Genomic DNA, 9,815 nt, shown 5'->3' with positions numbered 1-9,815 from the left:
TGGTAATTGTATGTCTTGTGCTTTTAATTTGATGTATGCTTATTTTAATGGTAAGCATGTTTCTAGTGATAAGACTACTCCTCGTCAGCATATGAATAATAAGAAGCATGATAGGTCTAAGACTGCTAGTCCTTCTAAGGCTAGAAAGGAGACATTTATGCCTAGGCCTAAACAGAAATTTGTTAAGGCTGTTTACAAGGTCAAATGTTCAGTCATTGAGAAAGTTGAGACCATTAAAATTAAAAATGTTGTTTTGCCTGACAAAGGACAATTCTACAAGTATGCCGGGCCCAACCAAGTTTGGGTTCCGAAGAAGGTCTAATCCATTTGTAGTGCAGGGCATTAAACAGGTGGAACCAGTAGTGTGGATTCTTGACAGTGGATCGTCAAAGACATATGACCAGAGATAGAGCCCTGCTATCAAATGGGGTTGAGAAAGCTGGCCCACTGGTTACCTTTGGAGATAACAGCAAAGGTTTATCTGAGGGATATGGCTGCTTGCAAGCTGGGAATGTTATCATTGAAAATTTGTATATTGTGCTAGGTTATTATCAGGAAGTAGTATCTAACATATAGCACCAGTGATGAGACTTGAGAATATTACGACATATCAGGAACCTGCTGCACATTACACTTGGAATTGGACTCTAGTAAGATGTGTACAAGTGTACTCCTGGTTGGTGAGTCAAAAGAGGAAGTCAATGCACCACAGTTCATGGACTTTGCAGCTGCAGATCTATTGGACTATGCAATCTCTTCTTTACAGTCTCACTTCAGGTTGGTATGAACTAGTGTACTACTCAAGCAATCGTCAAGGACATGGTATGACACTCTAACTGAAGTTACAGTTTAATATGAACTAGTAGAGTCGTCATATTAATAACTCTCTTATCACTAGGCACAAACATATTGTTTTATATGTGCAGACAATTTTAGGAGAAAATCAAACTTCTTTCTACATTAGTGATTTCTTATTTCATGTAAAATCCTTTGAAATCACTATTGTACATCATTTCTCTAAAAAGATTAAATGTATAATTTTCATTCATTATATATCTTAAGTACATTTTATCTCTCTATATTGCCCTATGTTCTGTGATACAGGTTCAGCCTCCAATGACTTTCTTTCATTGACAGTCATGAGGTTGAAAACCTACAACATCTATCCCAGACTATAAAGACAAACACAGAAACAGAACCAACCAACACTCTCTTACCACTAAATGTAGTATGAATGAGCGTGAGGGAAATAGTGCCTTAGTGCACCACATAAGGAAGGTTCTGAAGTCAACCCAGTAGCTCTGTCTCCTACATAGATGAGTAGTATTTAAACCGAGACAACTGCTAGCCCCATACATCTTCTCAAAAAGATGTAATGGCTGAAAAGGCACAAAAACAGTTACTAGATTCATTCTCTCAACAGGGTGCGTCTATTGAATTTTGCCTGTCGGCCAAGGCATCCGATGTAGTTTCACCACTTCAAACATAAACAATTCTTGATGCACAAGGAAAGGTTTCACACACAAAGGATGAGTTGACGGAAACATGAGTTTCGACCATTTTAAGGTCAGATTCGATTGTTCAAGGTTCGTTAGTGGACCAATTGCCTTTACAGGTGTTAGGAGAGGATACTGATCCAAAAGCCATATGTCAGTGGTCAGTGTCTACCTCCCCAGGCTTAAATCCCCTGGATGTATCTGCGGATAGTGGATCTGACATAGGTGCAGATCGGCAACTTGTTGACAATGATTCAGATATTACCTGATGAGTCACAAGGAAATGTCTTCACAGACATTAGAAGGGAACCTTGATCTTTATGATAAATTCTTTGGATCATTGTATACCTTTCAGAATTCAAATCTGGAACCCTAAAAGGGAAACTAGCAACTTGTAAATTATGACTCAGATTCATCTGACGAGTTTAACAAGGATGGGGATTTGTGAACTCCCATTGCACCACCTGTGACCTCCTTAAGGATGGCTAAGGTGATTTTCCTTGCAGGTACAGCTGATTTTTGGAGCTATGAGTGGAGTGATACACTTGTGAGAATGAGTGTAAACACGAGTGGAGAGAAGAGTGAAACACATGTGAGGTACACTAAACAGAATCACACACTCACAGTGAGGAAGAAAGAGAAACACTTGTTATTTCTTTTCCAACCAAGTGAAATATGAGAACTCCTTCAGACGACGGCATACATTCCTTCTTTAAGGGGGAGATAAAAGCTTAAGTAATACTTTGGAGGATTCCTCAACTAAGGGGGATAAATAGCAGGGAGGAAGAAAAAGATCCTACATATGTACACTACACCACACCATTGTTGTTTGTAACTACGGATCCTATTGTACGGGAGAGGTGGTAAACACAAGGTGCTTTTCTAGTAAGGGAAGAAGCTGTTTTCAAAAGGGGAGTACCATTGGTTTTTATCTGCGGATCCTATTGTACGGGAGAGGTGGTAAACGAAGGTGATCTTCTTTAATCAATTGATTCTCATAGGGGGAGAAACAAGAGAGATATGTGCTTCTCAACAGGAATTGTGGTTGTATAAAAAGAAGATGAAACTACTTGAAGATATGTTCAGTCTAGAGGAACATCTATTTGGAATCTGGAAAAGGTTAAATGTTATCCAGAACTTTTCTGCTATTTACTTTGCATTTCTGTTTATATCTTTTTCTTATTTGTTAGTTGAGTTATCCTCTAGGTATTTGTGTGTTATTGTCTAACAAACAAATAGGGGGAGATTGTAAGGCATATGTCATAGCCTATTTGTATATTCGAGGATTTAACTCAACTCAAATAAGAATATAATAAGTAAATAGTGGATCTACCGTCAAAGAGATCTCGTAAAGTAACATATGTCAAAGGATTCAGAAACAAGGTTCATCTACAGACTTGAGGAATTAATTCACTGGAAGAAGTTCAAGAAATTGATCAAGCCTCAGTGATATAAATCAAGGTTGTGGATTTAATCAAGTGACAAAGATCTCGTCAGGGTATCAGATAATTACAAGGATTTAATCTGAAGAAAATCAAGTTGTCAAAGTCAAGACATGAAGAAATGTCATGGAAGTTAGTCACTCATGAACCAGACAGTACATCGAGTGTCAACATTGAAGTGGTGGAGTTGATTCATAATTCTCAGTGATTTTCAGAAGATTTTCAGAAGAATGGTTGCTGCTCAGGATTAGTATTAATTCTCTATTAATTAATTAAGTCATATAATTTAATTAAGAAAATAAATTATATCTGCAAAGATTAATTTATTTATTTATTAATTGAATTAATTGATTAATTAATTCAGAATTAATATTAAGAATTTTCAGAAGTTTAATTGGATTAAAAACAGTCTTGAATCAGCAAGACAATTGAAAATGAACTAGCATGACAATCTGGATTGTCATACCGATTGTCATGCCAAGTCATTTCAATAGTCATACCGAAAGTTCTACTGGGAAGGAGATTGTCTTGCTAGTTCAACTGATTGTCATACCGAAAGTCATTGTAGTTCAATCAGATTGTCTTGCTAGTACAATCAATAGTCCTACCGATTGTCTTGCTGAGCTCAGGATTGTCTTGCCAGTGCAACTAGAGTCTGTTGATTGATTTAAAAAGAACAGAAGCAGCATGTACATTCATTTTATCCAAAAAAACAGAAGTCAAGAACACAGCAAAAAGAAAAGAAGCAGAAGCAATATTTCATTTTCTCTGCTAATTCAAGATCATCCATTTCTAGTTTGTAAAGTTAAATCCAATCAACTAGAAATCTTTCTCTTGTTCTTGTGTAACTATCTAGCGGATCAAAATCCCTAGAACTTAATCTCAAATTGCGTTTAGCATTTGAATCTTTTTATTACAAAAATAGAAAAAGTTCATGTCGAATTTATTCTAGATTTGTGATAATTAATTTGAGATTAATTCATTGTAATCGATACAGTTGTTGTTACACCTTTCAAGTTTAATAATATTCTTATTTAACTTGAATTTTGTTTCACACTTTTATTCCGCATTTAATTCGATTATTCGGTACTGTTTGTATTCAACCCCCCTTCTACAAACACATTGGGACCTAACACTAACTGCTGCAGACCCAGCTCTTTCCATAAATCTTGTGCAAAACTACAACCAAACAACACATGGATTGTATCTTCATCATATAGATGACACCAGCAACAAACTTTACTTAATTGGACATTTTTCTTTGCTAGCTTCGCTACTGTAGGAACCACATTTTTTCACGCCCTCCAGAGAAAATTCAGCACCTTACCAGGTAGTTTTAATGTCCATATTTTCCTCCATAAACTCCTATATGAGTGTTGTTGTTCACCATGAATGTGTCTATAACAACTTCTAACAGAAAAATCCCCTTTATCCTCAAATAACCAGAACCATGTGTCCTCCTTGTCTCTTGCTGGAATGGGAATCTGTTGAATCAGATTACTATCACGATCATTGCAAATATCTCAAACTACCTCCATATCCATTCTTTCTGATTTTATTGCATAAAACTTTGCACTTGAATGTCCTTCAGTTCTTCAGGTGCCTCCGTTGTAATGTATCTATTTTCTCGACATGGTAACCATGGAACCTTCCATACCCGTGTGCTCCTTCCATTACCAATTCTCCTTCTACAACCCGTTTGCAAGCTTTGCTGTGTTTCCAAAATGCTTCTCCAAACATAGCTTGGATTAGTACTCAACTTAGCATTTAAGAAATCACTGTTAGGAAAGTACCTTGCCTTCATTAACTTTGTCATCAAGGGATTCATATTATTCATGATTCTCCAACCTTGATTTGCCAACATCGCAATATTAAAATCTCGCAACTTCTTAAATCCCAAACCCCCTTCTTTAGCTTCACACATTCTATCCCATGCGAACCATTTAATCACTTTTCCTGCCCCTCCATTATTCCACCAAAAAGCATTCATTTTCCTCTCCATTCCCTCACACACATTGATTGGGATTAAAAACTAGTTCATCCAAAAATTTGGTATGACTTGTGCTGCTGTCTTCAGTAACGTCACCTTCCCTGCCTTAGATAATGATATATTCTGCCATCCTTGAAGCTTCTGTTCGATCCTTTCCATAAGAAATGCAAAACTTGATACCTTATTATGACCAATTCGCATAGGCATTCCCAAATATCTCCCTGGCATCTGTACTTCCATCACCCCCAGTTGCTGACACACTTCCCTCCTGTTTTCATCCTTCGTATTTGGGGAGAACGTGATTGTGGATTTATTATAATTTATTACTTGCCCCGATATTTCTTCATAGCGATTCAAAATTCGTTTCATAACCTCTGCCTCTGTCACTGTAGCTTTGAAGAAAAAATATGAATCATCCGCAAATAATAAGTGGGATATCCTAGGTGCCCCTTGTGAGACAGTGCATCCATGTATCAACCCAGCCTCTTCGTTTCGGCGAATAATAAGAGGATAATAGGAGACATCAAATTTAATTATTTTATAATGATGAGAAAGACAATATGCACAGGTGATCGTCAAAGAATTATTTTTTTAAATTGAATAAAGTGCTACATGTTTATGGTCATGTTTGTGGTGAGAAGTGTTTCATATTTATTAGCGGTGGGCTTCAGGTCTGTTGGGGGAGGGGGTTCGAAGAGTGTTATCGCCGCTGTGACAATTCGGTCAAACTCCGAGATTTTTTGAAAATCGGGTCAAGTCCCGATTCTGAGTTCAAAATAAGCCGAAATAAACTGTCTCGAGTGTAGTCAACTTGGGTTACGACAAGCCCACCACAGGCCCCCAAAAGTTCATGATTTGTTGGTGCACATAGTTGATAGTACACGTAGCTCCTGTAAGGACCAGACCCGGACTCCTAACTCAATCCAGTCATGCACACTACTAGTCCTAACTGGCCCACTCCCGTAAGCCCAACCTTGGGAAGTCTCAGCACGTGAGGCACATGCTGAAATGCATGATAGGGACAACGGTCACCCATCAATCATGGGAATAATCAAGGCACATGTCAGAAGATCCTTAGTGTTAGTGTAGGTGCCCTAGAGGCAATACATTATTCTTTTAAATCTTTATGTCAGTTGATCATTCAATAAATGTATTTATTATGACCTTAATTACTGCGATATTTTGTTAGCATAATAAATGTCCTTAGAATCATGATACAAATTGTATAGTTTAAGTACATGACTTGAACTTGAGATTATATAATATATCATATTCTTAAAGGTCCCTAGTCGAGTATTATTATATAGGACAATAATAATACATAGATAGACTAGTATGTTGTTTGACAAGATAACCACATCTCATTGGTTATAAGTATGGGGATACTAAAGTCAATATATAGGTACATGTGAGAGTACATGGTACTGGACAGACCCACAGTGAGATTCTTCATGTTTAATAAAGTCATAAGAAAGACTCACAGTGATAATGGTGTAACGATCCTTTGACTTGAAATCATTATATTTCTATACGAGGATTAATATACTTTGACTACATTAAAAGTTACTTTTGATCGGGTGATGATAAAAGTGGACATCGGGTATATCATGAGTCGTATGAGAAATATAAATGATAGATAAAGGATTTAACCCTCCTATAATTAGGAGAGATATTATTGGCCTCTTGATTGAGTAAGATTATAAAAGCATGGCCATGCTCAAATAATGATTTGTCTTGATAATCTACTCATGGATCAAGTAAACCTATATTAAATGTTGAAGAGGATGACTAAATACATGCCTCGAGTTTAATCTATAATATGTATGGTTAAAGGGATTATATTACACGAAAAACATTAATCACGAAAGGTTTTATCTAATCACGATTTAATTATTTTTTAATTGGGTAACAATGATGTATTACTAGATACCGCTCATTGTTTATAATTTTATTAGAGAATCAAATTATTGCCAATTAAATAATAGCCTATAGGGTCGCACAAATAGAGCACTTAATGGAATAGTTAATTTAAATTATGGATTTAAATTAATTGATGATTATTTGAATTTTATTATAATTAAGTAAGACTTAATTGAGATAATATAAATTCGAATTAAAAGGAATATTTTTGCCCATAATAATTAAGTATGACTTAGTTATTAATTAAATAATAGACATTCTTTTTATTATTTAATCCAATACCTACTAGGGTTGGGTTTTGCTGTTATGGGCCTTTTTAATCAGCCATTATAAATACATAATGATAGGTTAAAGAGGCTTGTATGTTTTTGAGAAAACCCTAGCAGCAAAGAGAGGCAGAGGCAATTCAGATCATCAAGAAGGAGGCTAGTACATCCATTCCATAGTCAAGTTCGTGAGACGTTCTTGAAGGTGCTCGTGTGGATACCATAGAGGTGTTTCTCCGAGAGGTAGACACAAAGCGTGATAGCTAGGATCTCCGTTGAGTTCGTGAAAGTTAAGCTCTTGAAAGGTATGATTCGTTATCTCCATAATCTGCCCATAATTATACATGGATCCTATTTTTGGGTTTCGAATTTTTTTTGTTTTATTTACGTTTATCCGCTGCGTTTTATGCCTTCGGAACCCAACAATGGCATCAGAGCTACGTGTATAAGGGGCTAATTTGGTTACGTGTTTACTGTATTTATACAAGTATGCATGTGTGATGAGTCTGCCATGATAACAATTATGTTATATGAGTCTGCCATGATAAGAGTTATGTTATATGAATGATATGATGAATCTGTTAATGATCTATATGATGATACTAGTATGTTTAAGATCTGCCATAACTCATATGTATGCGATCTCTTAAAATATGTATACTAATACATGTTTTTGGTAACTGGGATATGGATCGTGTGTATACTGATACATGCTTCTGGAATAGTATTCTGATACATGTTTTGCTAGTATTCTGATACTTGATTTTGCAAAAATTTCCGCCATCGGGGGGCTTAGGTCGATCCGCGTGCTTAGGGTTTCGTTTTTAATTTGTGCTTATGACATATGCTTTACTTATTTATTATTCTTGATTGGATCATGATAACTGATAAATAGTATGTCATCTTTATATGATCTATCATGTTCTTTAATGGTTACTTGAGCATGGTGCATAGTTATGGCCTTAAGACCTTAGTTGTAATGGTTTATTCTTTTGGTTTGTAATAAATACGACTTGCATGTCGTTTTCTATTTGTAGTTGTTTTATCTCGAATGTAACTCGAGTTCTTTTGTAAGTTCATTAGTATAATTCTTAATGTAACATCCAAGAAGGACAAGGGAAAGAGGAGGCATCCTATGGAGGCCAAGGAGATAATGGAAGCAATAGAGAAGACATATGTAATAGTTATTTTTACACCATAGATTGACCTTGATCTTTTCATTAGCCTGAAAAGATCACATAGGATTGGGCCATAACTATTGCACGTTTACTTTACGCACTTTTCATATGATATATAAATAGTATGTGTAGAGTAGAAAATGCATGTTTTAATTAGATTAATGATGCATGTATGTATTAGATACATCACCCATGCCATGCCTTTAAACAAGATAAAATCTGTAACGACTCAAGATTTAAAATTAACAAACGATCATGAGATTCTCGTGTTTATGAAACACAGAATAAAATACGAATTTTCTTTATTTCTGACATGGGGCGATTTTGTAAACAACGGGTTCATAGAACTTGTAAGGCTATGGGTTTTAAGCGAGACTGATGTGACTCCTCCACTACCTGCAAATCAAACCATTGACGAGTATTGATTTGAAGTATTTTATTCAAGGAAAAATTGGGAATCTCTTTATGATGGGATCATGATCGTTCTAAATTAAAAATCCCTAAGTAAAAATATTAAGTTTTAATCAGATGCTTTCCAATGAATGAACACTCATTAAATCCTAGATCGATAAGGGGAAGGGCTGTTAATGGCAGGGGACTCTTATCTATTGTGGTGAAATACGACGAATATAAACGGTTATATTCGGACATTGTATCATTGGGTCTAACTTAACTGAGTCATCATAATAAGGTGAATATAAACGGTTATATTCAACTATTATGAACTTAGAAGCATAGATTTTGGTTAAAAATCTATTAGATAGATAAGATCAATTGTTGTTCACCAAATTATCCAAGAATTATATATGATATAATTGACAACTGTTGTCTACCTAAATAATCATGTTTTAAGGATACTAGTGGTTGACTTAGAACATGACGAAATATGGATCTTGGCTCACTAGAAAGATTTATGGGATATACTTTCCGAATTAATAGTTAGGGCTATTAATTTGATAAAAAAAATAGTGGGAGATATATTATGAATATATCATAATCATATGAACATAAAATTTTAACTCAGACAATCTAATGTTTATTTTGCGCTTTTATTATTGTAGATACTGAGTAATGGAAAACAACACAAACACACTATCCGTACGTTCAGTCCTTGAGAAGGACAAGCTGACAGGAGGAAACAACTTCCTAGACTGGTAGAGGAATTTGAGGATTGTCCTCAGGCAGGAGCGCAAGCTTCATGTCATTGATATTCCTCCTCCAGGCCCCCTTCCTGAGGGTGCTACTGCTGATGAACGAGCAGCACGCACAAGGGATGAGAATGATGTAAATGATGTTGCATGCCTTATGTTGGCAACTATGAGTGCTGAGCTTCAAAAACAACATGTGCATATGGATGCATATACTATCAATGAGCACTTGTAAAGCATGTTTGTAAGCTAAACTTGTCAAGAAAGGTTCAACACGAGTAAGTCACTTTTTAATTGCAAACAAGGGGCGAGTGAACCAGTTGGCCCACATGTTCTAAAGATGATTGGTTATATTGAGTACCTTGAAACTTTGGG

This window comes from Apium graveolens, chromosome 2 (assembly GCF_009905375.1).
Source record: "Apium graveolens cultivar Ventura chromosome 2, ASM990537v1, whole genome shotgun sequence".
NCBI classification, from domain to species: Eukaryota; Viridiplantae; Streptophyta; class Magnoliopsida; order Apiales; family Apiaceae; genus Apium; species Apium graveolens.
The sequence above is the reverse complement of the archived record's forward strand: the minus strand, read 5'-3'. Positions refer to the sequence as shown.